The sequence below is a fragment of the Staurois parvus genome, unplaced genomic scaffold (genome assembly GCF_062004578.1).
Source record: "Staurois parvus isolate SC_StPar_1 unplaced genomic scaffold, SC_StPar_1.0 ptg000059l, whole genome shotgun sequence".
Classification (NCBI taxonomy): Eukaryota; Metazoa; Chordata; class Amphibia; order Anura; family Ranidae; genus Staurois; species Staurois parvus.
In genome coordinates this window covers 3,474,916-3,492,740 of record NW_028317855.1, presented here as the reverse complement: position 1 = coordinate 3,492,740, position 17,825 = coordinate 3,474,916, and the positions used below count along the sequence as shown (strand labels likewise).

General features: G+C 40.5%; 2 long non-coding RNA genes across 2 annotated transcripts; one reads left to right on the top strand and one right to left on the bottom strand.

The window, feature by feature from the left end:
• The first annotated feature begins 6 nt into the window (after positions 1–6).
• On the top strand, positions 7–16,059 carry LOC149469776 (uncharacterized). The gene is made up of 3 exons (XR_016311499.1): positions 7–85; positions 15,629–15,724; positions 15,831–16,059. It is a non-coding gene; the product is annotated as an uncharacterized LOC149469776 (long non-coding RNA).
• Positions 11,987–12,484, bottom strand: LOC149469777 (uncharacterized). Its single transcript, XR_016311508.1, has 2 exons — positions 12,387–12,484; positions 11,987–12,280 (listed from the first exon to the last, which is right to left on the bottom strand). It is a non-coding gene; the product is annotated as an uncharacterized LOC149469777 (long non-coding RNA).
• Positions 16,060–17,825: the final 1,766 nt, after the last annotated feature.

Below are 17,825 nucleotides of genomic sequence, written 5' to 3'. Positions count from 1 at the left end.
GTTCGTGTGACGAGCCCGGTCATCTGCTCTTCCTCGCCGTCATGTCGTCTGTCAGAGCCCCGGGGAGATGTCAGAGGAATAAAGGGTGTGTTTAGTATCGGGGTGTCGAGGAGGGACGTGACCGGGTTGCAGAATGTAGAGGTCTGCCTGGCAGTGCAGAGCTGTATAAAGTGGGACTGCGGATGGTACACAACATGTATGACGGGTTTACCGGTACAATGGCTGTTGTTGGCTCCGAGGGGGTTCTCATTGATGTCGGTTATAGTGTGTCTCCGAGTACCTGGATGGAGAGGATTAGCTGTGACTGGAGCAGCTGTGCACCACAACCCTTCCACTTCCAGCTGTTCTTTTCAAAGCTTAAAGCAGAACTCCATGCTAATTTTTTTTATCTGTGCCCACACTGCATGGGAAAACTGCTCCTTTTGTCCTGGGGTTCAGGGAAGAGTCATACTTGCCCTGTCCTCTGATCCTCTGGAAAACCACGCTCCCCCATGTCCAGCGGTGGACTGTTCCTGCCATCCTCACACAGGAGCCGGTCTATGGGTGTGATGACATCTGGAACAGTCCATTCACAAGACTGCTAGCGTGCTGGGGGCAAAAGCGCCAGGGAGCGGTCTTGCGCTCTGAGAATCGGCGGATTCGGTAAGTATGTCTTCACTGTTAAAAACAGAAAAAGCTCTATCTCCAATAAATGTGCCCTCACAAACTCGATGTAGATGAATAAAAAAATATGCAAACGTAAAATATATACCGTAATCTCCAAATAATACAGAACACATGCATACACATTATATATATAATCAACTTCTCGTGACTGGACCAAATAAATCGGTGAATAAAACTGATTCATATAATTACATAACATAAATAAGTGAAGTGTCCATTGAATAAATGATCAGCGCAGTGATATTCTGCTAGAGAACTGCTTTTCCATATGCCCACAAAACACATGCATTACAGGTGATCTATTAATCCTTCACCACGTACACTCAACTTACCAGATGCCCATCATAACCAACCTGTTCAATATCCACATATCATCATATTGAAGGGGAATGGAAAAAATCTGGAAACTCTTGTCAATATAGAGAGGGGTATCAACCACATACATGCTCAAAAAGGAATAGAAAAGATCACTCCCATAGTGTGAAAGGTCTGCCCTCCAGAGGATTTACCCCCCTTCCTGACTAGGCCATTTTTTGGGAAACGGTGCTGCGTTATTTTAACTGAACTGCGCGGTCATGCAACACTGCACCCAAATTAAATGTATGTCCTTTTTTCCCCACAAAGAGAGCTTTCTTTTGCTGGTACTTGATCACCTGTGTTTTTTATTTTGTGTGCTATAAAGAAAAAAGACTGACAATTTAAAAAAAAAATATATATTTTTGACTTTTTACTATAAAACATGTCCGGTAAAAAAAAAAACAAATTTCATCATAAATTTAGGCCAAAATGTATTCTGCTACATGTCTTTGCTAAAAATACGTGTACATTAATTGGTTTATGTGAAAGTTCTCTCATCTACAAAATGGAGGTATATATGTTGGAATTGTTATTTTTATAAGCGATTTAGAGCGGGACTGCGGCGGGCATTTTGGTGATAAAAAGAAAATGCAGCGCTATAATGAATGACATATAAAAGAAATTGCAGCACTATAATATAAACATACAAATGGTGACTTAGGTGAGCAAATAATATATATTATATATGAGTCAAGTGCAGCGCTATGGTGACATTATATAAATAGGTATTATAAATGAATAAAGTGCAGCGCTATATTGCAGCGCTATGGTGACATTATATAAATAGGTATCATAAATGAATAAAGTGCAGCGCTATGGTGACATTATATAAATAGGTATTATAAATGAATAAAGTGCAGCGCTATATTGCAGCGCTATGGTGACAATATATAAATAGGTATTATAAATAAAGTGCAGCGCTATATTACAGCGCTATGGTGACAATATATCAATAGGTATTATAAATAAAGTGCAGCGCTATGGTGACAATATATAAATAGGTATTATAAATAAAGTGCAGCGCTATGGTGACAATATATAAATAGGTATTATAAATGAATAAAGTGCAGCGCTATGGTGACATTATATAAATAGGTATTATAAATTAATAAAGTGCAGCGCTATATTACAGCGCTATGGTGACAATATATAAATAGGTATTATAAATAAAGTGCAGCGCTATATTACAGCGCTATGGTGACAATATATCAATAGGTATTATAAATAAAGTGCAGCGCTATGGTGACAATATATAAATAGGTATTATAACTCCAGCAGGTCAGCCTTATCCACCGTCAGATATAAGCAAAGGAAATGCACAGCTCTCATGCACCATAGAGAGGAGATTCCAACAGATTGCTCAATTCTCAGCAATAAAACTTGCCCCACCTTGAGCCCTGGTTCACAGTGATGCGGTGCGGATTTCACAGCGTTTTCCGCACCTCCTCACAATCGTACCCCGTTCATACGAACCGATGCGGGTGTGTATGTTAAGTTAACAACACCCCGACATCGGTCCGTAAAACACGGTGTGATGTGCAGAATCGGATCCCATAGGTGTGAATAGCTATGCGATCCTATTCTAGTGCGGACAAAAAAAGGGTCCTGTACGTTTTTGGTGCTGGTGCAGTGCGAAAAGAGCCATACAAAATGTATGGCTCTAATCATGCTGCATACAAATCACATGTGATTTGTACAGAAATGCGGTGTGGTTCCTGTGCGGATCACATGGGATTTACCGCACTGCTGTAGTGTGAACCTAGGCTCAAGGGAACAGCTGGTGGATGTTGTTGATCTTTGTGGATTTTGGGGAGACAGTATAGTATGGGTAGTTGGGGCGCAGATGGACATAAGTCTCTTTCTTTTCTATGAGTGAGATCTCATAGCTGGAGTTTCCAATTCCCCAACTGAGATTGCTGTAGCACAGATCTGATTCTTGTGTCTGTATTATCTGTAGGAGAAAAGAAAAAGGCATCACTAACTCCAGCACCATTCTGACACTGAGTGGGAACTGATTAACTGCAACTGACATCCAAATGAAGCTAATACAGTGATCAATGCTAATAAAAAGCATTGACACTGTACTAATGACACTGGGTAGGAAGGGGTTAACATCTGGGGCGATCAAAGGGTTAACAGTGTGCTGTTTTAAAAACAATGACAAAAAGAAGAGAGTAGCGCTCTTCAAATTAATATATCTACAAACAGGTGAATTATGTGAATAAATAATATGCCAGATATTGTAGATAAATATGTCACATAAATCTATCAAAATTCAATAAAAATATAAATGTGAAAAAGTGTCCATAACTTAAATAAACAAAAAGTGCAAACATTTGTGTCCATAAAGCAATACTTCTTTAAACTTCTCCTCTAATGTGAATAAAAAAAACGTGAAAAATCCACCACCACATGAATTGGATCCACTCACTCCACTCCATACTGGTAAGATTATAAACCAGCTATAACCGATCTTGCTCTGGGAGCGATGATCTGCAGCAGCAACCCCAATTGATGGAAATATCTTTAAATAACAATTAGCTCCTCATTAGTCGGAATGGGACATGACAGAAGAAAAAAGAGGAATCCACATAGTGTAAAACCATCCAGGCTTTATTCAACTCAAAAACTTGTTAAAGCCACTCACATTAGTCAGTGTCAGAGACACTCGCATTACAAGCATAAGGCATCAATATATTAGGTATTGCTCCAGTCTATGCAGACAATGGCAGCTCACCCATACGTGGTGATGTCACCTCCAAGGCCCCACCCTACCGTTTCATCATCCGATGTCCTAAGGAGCGGAAGGATGTGCAACACCACTGGCTAACATTTTATACCCTGCATAATTACTCATGCAGCGCCTAAAAAACAACTTGTGGACCACTAATAGCAATAACAGCTATCCACAACCTTACCAAACTATAATATCTCGATGTACTACATACTAACAAGCTAAAAATACTGCCCATATCAGTTATTAACTATAAAAGAAAAAATCGTATTTTTAAAGGGCCAGTACAGGTTAAAGGGCAACTCTAATCCCAGTGACATAGATAATAAAAATGGGGAACTAACATAAAACTGAAAATATGGTACAATACCTTACCTAGTGAAGCATATTAACAATTCGGTCCCATTATAAAAGTATGGAACATATATTAGGCTATAAATGATCGGGCAGAAATGCTATATTCTGCATCTCTAAAAACAGGGAGCGTAATAACTATACAACAATACTGGCCAATTATAGAAGACCAGTATCCATAAAATAACTATACTCCAAAAACATTTTACCAGATAACACGTAATTCTGCATATAATCCTAACCGATCTAAAAAGACAGTATTCCTCTAAAGGGCAACTAAAAAAGGGCCTTCTGGTGTCTGGGCCTTAACACTGAGCGACCGCACATTTGCATGCAATTAAGAAAAACATATGTGCTGAGAGCGCGCGCCCTGCTCGCTCCCAGCACACATGTCCAGTACTTGCGGAAAGGTCCCGATCTCCTCTTTTGATTGGGGACCTTTTCCGATCATGTGACCGCAGTGGCTGCGTGTCACACAGCGGTCACATGGCCCTAAACCCCGCCCCTGCCTCCTTAAAGGGCTGGAAGGCGCCGGTGCCAAGGGGTTAATCAAAAAACTAGGATTATAACATATCTCGCGGATATCCATACATTAAACCTGGCCAATCTTGGAGGTATCCATGAAAAGGTAACTGTCCTCAAAGAGGATGTTCACAAAATATATAATGTGTAAAACGAGCCAATCTTAAAGGGCCAGTATCTATTTAAAGGACAACTCTGTACACAAATTAAAAATGAGTCAAAAAAAATTCAGATAAATATCAATATTTAGCCCTTTAGGTTGTAACGTATCTAACAGATATATCCAATGGGTCTCTTTTAGAGACCTCATTTAACATATCTGTTCCTCTCCAGTGATGGTTAATTTTTTCAATACCATAAACGGTTGATAAACTGGAATCACTATTATGTTTAAGTTTAAAGTGTCTAGAGACACAGTGCTTATCAAAACCCTTATGGATGTTCTTAACCAATTCAAATCCGGACACTTTTACCCCCTTCCTGTCCAGGACAATTTTCAGCTTTCAGCAATGTCACACTTTGAATGACAATTGCGCAGTCATGCAACACTGTACCCATATGAATTTTTTAGCATTTTTTTGAGACAGATAAAACTTTATTTTGGTGGTATTTATTCACCACTGGGATTTTTTTTTTTGCTACATAAATGAAAAAGTCTAAAAATTTAGAAAAAATTAGTTTTTCTTATAAAATTTGGCAAATAAATAATCTTTCTTCATAAATCTTGGCCAAAATGTATTCAGTTATCTTCTTAGTAAAAAAAAATAACCCAGATTAGTTTATAACCAAAAATTGTTTTTACATTTTTATTTAATTTTTTTATGTTATTATTAATTTTTTTTAACATACTGTCACCCTAGCAGTACCGTGTCACCATAGTGACACTGTACTACTTGTGGGGGGTGATGAAGATTTTTTATTTGTTTTTTTACACATTGATTTTACACCCATAAAGGCTTTAAAAGCAATAATATCTCCTCTCTGACTGCATTCTTGCAGCCATTGAGAAATATTGTGAGAGCTGTGATTGGTCACAGCTTACCACATGGTACAAGGCTGCTGTGAATAGCCTTGTACCATGTGACCTCTGTGATCATTCACAGATTTCATACGTAGTAAGCAATGATATCAGAAGTGAGATCTTGTTTACTACTATTCATGTGATCACTGATTGGCCAGTCACACAGAGGTCCTGTACAGTGATCGGTGTTCTGCTGTGCCCTCCGGACACAGCGGGCACCGGTTCGTGGAGCCGTGCGCTCCCAGGGAGCGTGCACAGGCTAAAATGGCAGGCGCCGTTTATGAATGGCAACCCGCCCCTTCACTTCTCCCATCCGGCCGTTTATGCACATGGGCCGGACGGGAAGTGGTTAATATGCTCTCATATTCTGGTTTTTAACTGTCGAACTGTCCTAGCTACATATTGTAAGTGACAAGGACACTCCAGTACGTATACTACATGGGAGGAATCCATGGACGTATTTGCCGCAAGGCAAACAAGGCACTTGCCTAGGGCGGCACTTTTCAGGGGGGCAGCGCCGCACCTCAGAAGAAGGGACATCAGTGTTGTCACTACAGCAGAAGAATACAGTGAGGAGTGGGAGTATCAGGCCTCCCCTGGACACTGCCGTCCTCCGGGATCATCTCTCAGCCCTGGCTGCCCACCACCATCCACCACGCCTCCAACCTGCTGCCTCCACAGGAGAAAACTACAATCCCGGCAGGCTGTGCACGGAAGGACTACAACTCCCAGCATACAGTGCGCCTGGCCAGGCTGTAGGCTGCTCTGAGGGTCGGAGCTCTCCGCAGTGGATGGTGGTGAGGAGCCAGGGCTGAGAGATGATCCCGGAGGACGGCAGTGTCCAGGGGAGGCAGGGATCTCTGTCACAGAGGTGGAAGAGGGAAGGGAAATGCGGCTGTGAGGAGGATACGTACCGGAAGTACATGGCTCTCCCCCCCTCGGTCTCCTCCCCTCCGCCAAGCCTGGTGAGTAATCTCCATCCTACTGCTGGGTATACCATGTATACTAATGGGGGGGGAGAGCTCACAGAGACTGACAGGTGACTGACTCATACCACTAACTGATACCTTCACGCCGCTCATACCACTAACTGACACCTCGCCGCTCATACCACTAACTGACACCTTCACACTGCTCATACCACTAACTGACACCTTCTCTCCGCTCATACCTCTAACTGACACCCTCTCGCCACTCATACCACTAACTGACACCTTATCGCCGCTCATACCTCTAACTGACACCCTCTCGCCAATCATACCACTAACTGACACCTTATCGCCGCTCATACCACTAACTGACACCTTCACGCCGCTCGTACCACTAACTGACACCTTCACACTGCTCATACCACTAACTGACACCTTCTCTCCGCTCATACCTCTAACTGACACCCTCTTGCCACTCATACCACTAACTGACACCTTATCGCCGCCCATACCGCTAACTGACACCTTCACGCTGCTCATACCGCTAACTGACACCTTCACGCCGCTCATACCGCTAACTGACACCTTCTCACCCCTCATACCACTAACTGAAACCTTCACGCCACTCATACCACTAACTGACACCTTCTCGCCGCTCATACCTCTAACTGACACCTTCACCCCGCTCATACCACTAACTGACACCTTCTCGCCTCTCATACCGCTAACTGACACCTTCTCGTCGCTCATGCCGCTAACTGACACCTTGCCGCTCATACTGCTGACACCTTCACACCGCTCATACTACTAACTGACACCTTCTCGCTGCTCATACCACTAACTGACACCTTCTCACTTCTCATACCACTAATTGACACCTTCACAGAAAGATATGGCCGACCAGTAAGTTCCGCCCAGCAAATGCTGGTGCACTGGAGACAGTGGGGGTGTACTGGGGGAGGGCCGCAATTTTTGTGTTGCCTAGGGCAGCACAAAACATAAATACACCACTGAAGGAATCACATGAGATCAAAGACTTGGACATGGATGTGAAGTTATTTCTTTTTCTCTTACCTTTTATCACAGTTTTACATGTTACATCTATTGCAACGATAAAAACCACCCACCTCTGGAAATAATTTAACCGCCTTCGGTGGATCATTTACATTATGTATAATTGTAGTTCTAATTGATTTATTTTTCCTATGTATAAATATAGGATATCTCGGAATAATTTTTTCTAAAACTTCATCTCTCAATAGACAAATGCTTTTTGAAGATTTTTTTATATCCTTATATATTATATATATTACTCCCTGGCAGTATTCCCGAGTGTAGCTCAGGGTAAAGTTTCAGTACCAAAAGCAGTAACCCCGAGCTACACTGGGGCTTACCATGCGGCGCTGCTCCGGGATCTGTTCTTCTCTTACCTTGTGCTGCGCTCCTGCGATGTCCCTCCTGCAGTGTCCCCTGTAATGTCCTCCTGCGGATACCGGCATCTGTCTTCTGGGTTCCGTCCGCTGCGATGTCAGGACGTACGGGGATGGAACTGGCGGGAAATTTGAAAATGACAAAAAGTGACATTCACTAAATACACTAAAATTACATAGTAAAACATTGCTGTATCAAACCATTTCACATACATTTTGTCCCTAGTGCTTTGTCCTGTGCCCTGCCTGCATTTTTACTGTTCTTTCTGCCTGGAAACTGAGAAACGTCCATGGCGTCCAAAAAGCGTCCATTTAGGTCAAAATCGGTTTTAGACCAGCTAGAGAACAGCGATAGTAAATTAGAACTACTTGCAGAATTGAGTGATAATGACTCGTGGGGAAATTCGTCATCAGACACTGAAACCATTTTGCGACTTTGCTCAGTGATGTGCGAACTTGGCGCTATATTTCAAATTTCAGTGTTTTTGGTTTGATTACATTATTGAATTAAATTTATTATTATATTATTATTTTTATGATTATTTATTAAATTATAATTTATGATTTCGTGTTTCAAATTTTATCATACCCGGGATGTTTACTAGACTCTTGTTCGGACAGATTTTAGTGAGTTATTCCTAAAAATTACAGGCCTACAATGAAAAAAATACATATTTCCATGCAAAAAAATTTACCGCTTTGAGCACAGAAATATGGACATAATCAGCCCGCTAGGGAGGTTAAAGTCGGTAATGAACTTCACTTCTTCATGGTTATTATTTCTATTCCCATTATTTGTCAAGAGTGCTTCTTTATCTTTTGGTCTAATATACTATCTTTTTTTTCCAAAAAAACTTTGTTGTACCCCTTCTCTACGAATCTGTTAAAGCGGAGCTCCACCCAAAAGGGGAATTTCCGCTTTAAAGACTTCTCCCCATTAAGGATTGGCAGCTTTGGGGGGCGGGGGGAAGCGGGTACCCGAATTTGACAGGTACCCGCTCCCACTTCCAGCCCAATCGCCTAGGCGATTGGAAGCGGAAGGTGTCCTCCCTCCCTCCCTGTAGTCTTTTGGGACATGTGACAGGTCTGAGAAGACTACAGGACCATTCATGAAGCACAGCGCTACTCGCACATGGCAGTGGGTACCCGGCTGTGAAGCCGAAAGCTATCACAGCCGGGTGCCCACACTGAAGATGCCGGCCTTCTGGAATATAGGACGGCCGGTAAAACGGGCTGTGGGGAACACACCACGGGACCGAGGAACAGGTAAGTGGCTGTTTTTTAAAAGTCAGCAGCTACAGTTTTTGTAGCTGCTGACTTATTTTTTGACTGGGTAAGTGGAACTCCGCTTTAATCAATAAATCAGTCTGAACCAAAAAATCTCTCTCAACATCACAATTTCTTTTTATTCTAGTGAACTGGCTCCTGGGGGTACTATATAGCCACCTCGAGTAATGACAACTCGAGGTTGGTATATAGCTATTCCTATCTATACCCTTAAAAAAGGTTTTGGTCAGCACATAACCATTGTTCGTAAAAAAAATAAGATCCAAAAAGTTAACCTGTTCCTTGTCACTAATTACAGTGAACTTCAAACCATATTTGTTATTAGTGATAGTCTTGATAAACTCATCAAGTTCACCTGTATGTGCTGTTCATTTTACTGTATGTGCTGTGCATTTCTCTTCTGTGCAGAGAAATACACAGCAGCAGGCTATTGCTGACAGGAGAGAAACCTGTGTTGTTTACATACAGGTCTCTTCCCTTTCAGTGTTTCTCAGCAATCGCTGGGTGCTGGCGGAGAATCTCCAGCTGGGACCTGGTGATTAAAATCTGTAGCAGTCAATGACGGCGCGCGCCCCCTACCTGAAAATGCAAATCACGAACAATTAGGTCCATATATATTTGGACACAGGCACATAGAGCTTTTTTTAAGGGTGGTATTTGATCACCTGTGTACTTTTTATTTTTGGTGCTATAAACAAAAAAAGTTTTGAGAAAAAAAAAAAATTTTGGAAAAAAAACTATATTTTCTCATAAATAATATCCAAAAAAAACAAAAATTTTGTCATACATTTAGGGCAAAATGTATTCTGCTACATGTTTTTGGTTAAAAAAATCCCAATAAGTGTATATTGATTGCTTTGTGTGAAAGTTATAGCCTCTACAAACTATGGTATAGATAATGGAATTTACACAGCTTTTACTTTCTGACTGCCCATCACATTTCTTGAGGTACTAAAATACCCGGACAGTACAAACACCCCCAAATGACCCCTTTTCAGATAGTAGACACCCAACACTATCTGCTGAGAAGCATATTGAGTCCATGGAAGATTATTATTATTATTTTTCTCCATAAGTTTCTGGAAAATGGCAAAAACTTTTATTTTTTTTACACAAAGTTGTTATTTTTAATTATATATTTCTCACACAAGCCAAGGGTAAATGTGGAATTACATCCCAAAATACATTCTGCTACTTCTACCGAGTATGGGGATACCACATAGGTGAGACTTTTTGGGATCTTAGCCACATACAGGGGACTGAAATCCAATGACCACTTTGAAAGCCTGAAGGTGCGTAACTTCCTCATTTCACTTCCTCACTACCTATCACAGTTTCGAAGGCCCTGAAATGCCAGGATAGCACCAAACCCCCCAATGACCCATTTTTGGAATGTAGACACCCCAAGGAATTTAAAAAGAGGCATGATGAGTATTTTGCAGATCTAATTTTTTCTCACAAGGTTTTGAAATATAAAAAAAGAAAACAAAAAATGTTTTTGTTTTTTTTCTTCAATTTTCCAAAAACTTGTGGCAACAAATGAGATCTGCAAAATACTCACCATGCTTTTTATCAAATTCCTTGGGGTGTCTGTATCCAAAAAGGGGTCATTTGGGAGGGGGGGTTTGGTGCTATCCTGGCATTTCAGGGCCTCCGAAACTGTGATAGGTAGTCAGAAGTGTAATGAGGAAAGAAAGCTCTTTAAAAGCCTGAAGGTACTTATTGGATTTTGGGGTCCTGTACTTGGCTAGACTGCCAAAACGTCTCTCACATGTGGTACCCCCATACTCGGGAGAAGTAGCAGAATGTATTTTGGGGAGTAATTCCACATATACCCATGGCATGTGTGAGCAATAAATCATTTAAGTGACAATTTTGTGTAAAACAAAAAAAAATTTTTTTGTTTGTCATTTTCCAAAAACTTGTGGTAAAAAAATAAATTCTTCTATTGATTCAACATGCCTCTCAGCAAATAGTTTGGGGTGTCTACTTTCCAAAAAGGGGTTGTTTTGGGGGGTGGGGGCATTTTATGCCCAGCATTAGAAGTTTATGCCACACATCATTCACTCTTCTAACCAACTGAAGACCAAGCCTTTTCTGCCACTTTTTGTTCACGTGAAAAAAATCTGTATTTTTTGCTAGGAAATTAATTTAAACCCCAAACGTTATATATATTTTTTAAAGCAAACACCTTAGTGAATACGTTTTTTATGTCACAAAGTACTCGTGTAGCGATTTTTCAAACGCAATTTTTTTTTTTTAAATACACTTTTTTATTTTTAATGCACAAAAACACAATATATTGCCCAATTATTTGCTAATATAAAAGATGATGGTGTGCAGTAAATACAGTAGATACCAAGCATGACATGCTTTAAAACTTTGCATGCCCCGTGCAATGGCGACAAACTGCATACGTTTTTAATATCCATAGGCAACATTTTAAAAGCCTTTACAAGCTACCATTTTAGCTTTACAGAGGAGGTCTAGTGTTACAAAAATAGAGCAGAAACAAGCCACCTAGAATGACACGAATAGCTAGTGTCATTATCATATCTCCGACTCACTTGTATAAGTGTGGATCCATAAACCCAAAAAATGCATACTAAACAATATGGTAGTGTGACAAGAGCACCCCTACCTGAAAATAGAAGGTTACTAAATGATCCACGTGGAGTAATATGAATTCAAAAAATTCAGACAATACTTTATTTTGATCACATAGATCATACGGAGGTTAAACATGAGCACGGTGAACATGTCAAACAAATAAAATCATGTTTAAAATGCATGTTTAAAATGCACTAGGCGTCTTCATTGTAGGGTCATTTTAGCAAGTAGGGCACCATGTATGGCAATGTAGGGTAGTGGTGAGGTGATTCTCCTAGATTTCCATGGATTTCCAGCTTATATTGGAGTAAGCCATGTATACAACAGATATATTCCCAATATACGTCAGGAACCTCCTGGTATATGAGAGCTGGAACACAAATAATAGACAATGTATGTATGAGAATATAGGAGTTAAATCACATCCAAGCCTCACCACACCTCCCTCTCCAGCAAAAAATGGACACTTCAATTACCTTCTCAGTAGTAAGACTGTCATACCAGCTTCTCAAATATAGGGACCTCCTGGGTAACCACCCCAAGTGAAACAAAGTCCACAGTACCAAATGATTCTGGGGATATATATAAAAATAAATATAAATATATAAATCACAGGCATCAAGTAAACCCTGAAAACAAGGGACACAATATGGGTATATTACCATCAATGAAGATCAAGAAGACACCCGTCGACTTGAAATAAGATCAGGTCCTTGATGCTAGTTCAGAGGTGCATATGGGGGTGGGAAGCCATGTAGTCACAGTACGTAAATTCCAGACACATATACTATGTATGTAGCAGGCCGTGAGAACCTGAGTCTATATACCCAATGAAGGGTTTCCAAAAATTACTCAATCAGAGAGAATTGAAGCGGTTTGATTAGGATATGGCTATGTCACAGCATACAATGCCTAAATAGGATAGCGTGTATATATGTATATATATGTTATCCTCTAAAGAGGATTTCAAAACATTCCCCGTGTGTTCAGGGTAAGTTAGGCCCACATGAGATGCCTTCTAAACTCCATATATGCTCTATAAATCTAGACAGCTAAAAGCTTAAATAACTTGCCACCGGTGGAAGATATATTCCCCTAGGGGATTGCCGTTTGCAAACCGCTGTAATAGTAGCCTTATGGTAGTTTTTCAGAGGGCCTCGTGCCTTCCTAGCAAGGAGCTGTGACACCGCCGTTCCTTCCCACCTCGTGGACGCCGCACCCTATGAAGACGCCGAGCGTAGTGACGTCAATACGTTGACGCGTTTTGTCCGCCAATCACCGCAGACTTCGTCAGAACTGGGAGGGGACTTCAATCCTTTGCCTTATATGGTGCACTAATTGCATACCAAAGAGTCTCCACCTCGCCATCTTGTGTTGAAAGAGTATCGCTACATTTGAAATATCCAAAGTGAACTAAAACACACATACTAAATTTAAATTGACTGCTGGAAATAAGAATAAAAATAAAAAGGAGGGACCATATTGCTGTAAATCAGATCATCTTTAAAGAGGATAATGGAGAGAAACTATTATTATAGTAATTATCATTCAAAAAGGGAGACATCAAGATAAGGTTCAACTTCCCAATTATAATATCAATCTAGTTATTATAGGCGTTTAAATATATAATGGGAATGGAAAGAATCACATAGTTAGATTCATACTTTATCCAAATAGATCCAAATTTCATTCCCATATATAGTTCCCCAATACAGATTATAACTCAAGGTATATTAAAGGTTCCAAAAAATTCAATTAAAAAAAACCCCAAAATTGAGTTCTGTATTTAGTCCATATGGGACAAGTGCACCCAGGGTATAGATCCAGAACTTTTCTTTTCGTAGGAGGACTTTATCAAAGTCCCCCCGACAAGCTGAAATATTCAGCAGGAAAATCCCTTTCACTTTCAGACCTTCTGTTTTACCCCCATGTACTTCTTTAAAGTGCTGTGCCAGTGGATTCTCTTTCTCTCCCTTTCTTATATTCCTATTTTCGTTTCTGATATCTCTCAGATGTTCACCAATCCTAGTCCTAAGATTCCTTTTCGTTTTTCCTATATACATCTTCTTACATGGACACTCTATCATGTATATTATTCTGCTGCTAGAACAATTAATAAAACTTCGTATCTGGAATGCCTTGGATTTATCATTGTTAAAGAACTGATTAGACTTATGTACAAATGGACAAATTTGGCAGTGGCCACATGGGAACATACCACATAGGCCAGTCCTCCTAGTTAACCAATTTCTTTGTGGTGCCCTCTGAAACTCTGATTGTACTAGTATATCATTTAAGTTCCGAGCTCTTTTTGCTACCATTTGGGGACTCTCCCCTACCACTCTTGCTATCTGTGGATTTTGAGTTAGTAAGTACCAATGAGAGTCCAGGGCCTTCTTGACCTCACCCCATTGTTGTCCAAATTTAGTTATGAATCTTACCGGTTGATTTACCGAATTCGCCCCTACCTTAGTTTTTGATTTATTTATAAGCTCATCTCTTGTTTTACCGAGGGCTCTTCTTTTTGCTCTTCTTAGGGTTCTATGTGAGTAACCTCTTTCTCTAAACCTCTTGTAGAGCTGAATAGATTCATTTCTATATTCAGCTTCTTCTGTACAGTTCCTTTTTATTCTCTGAAACTGACCAATGGGTATTCCCTGTTTTAAACTCCTTGGATGATAGCTATTAGCATGTAAAAGTGTATTGGCCGCTGTTTCCTTTCTAAACGTTTTAATGACTAATTTATTTCCGTAGACAGAGATTGATAGATCTAAGAATGTTATTACCTCTCTATCAGCTGTGTAAGTAAGTTTGATATTCCTATCATTCTCATTTAAGAATTCCATAAATTTTTCAAGGTCATCTATACCTCCATCCCAAACCATCAGGACATCATCAATGTATCGCAACCATTTTATTGCATGTTGCTTATAGGGAGTGGAGGGATATACCAACTCCTCTTCCCACAGCCCTAGATGTAAACATGCAAATGCCGGGGCCCAGGGTGCTCCCATGGAAGTGCCACATATTTGCTGGTAGAAGGAACCCAGAAACTGAAAACAGTTATGGGTAAGCATAAATTCCAACAAGTCCGATATAAATTCATTTATAGCTCCTTGCTAGGAAGGCACGAGGCCCTCTGAAAAACTACCATAAGGCTACTATTACAGCGGTTTGCAAACGGCAATCCCCTAGGGGAATATATCTTCCACCGGTGGCAAGTTATTTAAGCTTTTAGCTGTCTAGATTTATAGAGCATATATGGAGTTTAGAAGGCATCTCATGTGGGCCTAACTTACCCTGAACACACGGGGAATGTTTTGAAATCCTCTTTAGAGGATAACATATATATACATATATACACGCTATCCTATTTAGGCATTGTATGCTGTGACATAGCCATATCCTAATCAAACCGCTTCAATTCTCTCTGATTGAGTAATTTTTGGAAACCCTTCATTGGGTATATAGACTCAGGTTCTCACGGCCTGCTACATACATAGTATATGTGTCTGGAATTTACGTACTGTGACTACCTGGCTTCCCACCCCCATATGCACCTCTGAACTAGCATCAAGGACCTGATCTTATTTCAAGTCGACGGGTGTCTTCTTGATCTTCATTGATGGTAATATACCCATATTGTGTCCCTTGTTTTCAGGGTTTTCTTGATGCCTGTGATTTATATATTTATATTTATTTTTATATATATCCCCAGAATCATTTGGTACTGTGGACTTTGTTTCACTTGGGGTGGTTACCCAGGAGGTCCCTATATTTGAGAAGCTGGTATGACAGTCTTACTACTGAGAAGGTAATTGAAGTGTCCATTTTTTGCTGGAGAGGGAGGTGTGGTGAGGCTTGGATGTGATTTAACTCCTATATTCTCATACATACATTGTCTATTATTTGTGTTCCAGCTCTCATATACCAGGAGGTTCCTGACGTATATTGGGAATATATCTGTTGTATACATGGCTTACTCCAATATAAGCTGGAAATCCATGGAAATCTAGGAGAATCACCTCACCACTACCCTACATTGCCATACATGGTGCCCTACTTGCTAAAATGACCCTACAATGAAGACGCCTAGTGCATTTTAAACATGATTTTATTTGTTTGACATGTTCACCGTGCTCATGTTTAACCTCCGTATGATCTATGTGATCAAAATAAAGTATTGTCTGAATTTTTTGAATTCATATTACTCCACGTGGATCATTTAGTAACCTTCTATTTTCAGGTAGGGGTGCTCTTGTCACACTACCATATTGTTTAGAGGTCTAGTGTTAGAATTACTGCCCTTGTTCTGACGTTCATGGTGATACCTCACATGCATGGTGCAACTGCTGTTTCCATAATGGCACAGGGTCAATGCTCACAACGCAGGTGCGCACGTGTGTGGGGGTACTTTTTTTTTTCTTCTTTTTTAAGTTATTTTGATTTTTTTAAATTATTTTTACACTGTCCATTTAATTTTTTTTTTTTTTTATCACTTTTAATGCTATCACAGGGAATGCAAATATCCCCTATAACTTCAATGGGCATTGTCATGTATTCTTTTTTGAGAAATCTGGGGTCTATCAGACTCTTGATATCTCCTCTGCCCTTACATTATCTAATCAAACCAAGATCGGTGTGACCAGATGCTTTACCAATTTACAAATGACGCTGTCTATATCTTGCAAAACTGACGTGATGAAATGCTTGTAACTTCTGATTTCTAAGGCTATAGAGATGATTGGCACCATTCTGGTCTCCAATCAGCTCTATGGTCAGCTGACAGAAACACTGGCTGCATTCTCAGGTTCCCCCGATGGCACGGGACTGCCCGAGAAGGCCGTGGAAGGCAGTGGGGGAGGGGGGCATTGTCTCCCGCTGCTTGTAAAAGCAATCCTGCAGCTAATTAGCCACTAGGATTGCTTTTACATGAAAGCCGATCGCCAGCTGAAAAAAAATAATACCAGGATGATGTCTGCAGCTGGTATAACCATTCAAAGTCCAGTGATGTACCAGTACGTCGCTGGTCCTTGTTGGGTATATATGCTATGTTCTTTTTTTTTTTTGTATGCAGCCTGTGGACTGAATGAAAAAAGAGAAGAAATCTCTGCCAAAAAAAAATGTATGGTATGCCCACCATTAAAATATACCGCCCTGCATCCAACCACTTCTAATGATGGGCACACATTAGGTCACACGGTGCAATATGCACCAATTCCAAGATTGTACAAATGTCTAAATAGTGGCACACTTGAATAAAAATTGTCCACGTATAAGTGGTACCCCATATGAAAAAAGGATGACACCGAGTCCTAAACTATCTTGCCACTACTCCCCATGTAGTCTGGGCATCCGGGGGGCTCCATGTGACTCTCTTTTCCCTTGTAAATCCGAAACTTATATGTATAGCCTGTTGCCCTCTCACAGGTCTTCTACATCTTGACCCCATATCTGGCACGCTTGCTGGGGAGAAATTGTTTGAATGCAAGACGGCCAGAAAAATTAACGAGGGACTCATTGCGCAGATGTTTTGCTGCGGAGTATAGACATCTGCAAATTTTTGGTTAAAGTGATTTACGAGGGGCCAAATTTTGTGTAGCCAGTCAAATTCAGGGTCACCCACGAGGACGACAGAGTGTATTGTTGAAATGCATAAAACACATTATACTCTTGTAGTGCTATTTTTACACTCTTTACAGCTACTGGGGTGTGATGGAGCCAACTGTATAGTAATTCGGAGCAGAGTCCTTATAATCTGTGTGATCAGGACAAGATCTCTAACAAGTGCTAGTGCCTCCACCTAATTGGGGCTTGTGGATAACAAGTGAAATCCCAACTGAGAAATGCATCTTCCACATAGACAGTAATCCACACAGCATTGTATATGAAAGTCCATGTATTGAGGAAATAAC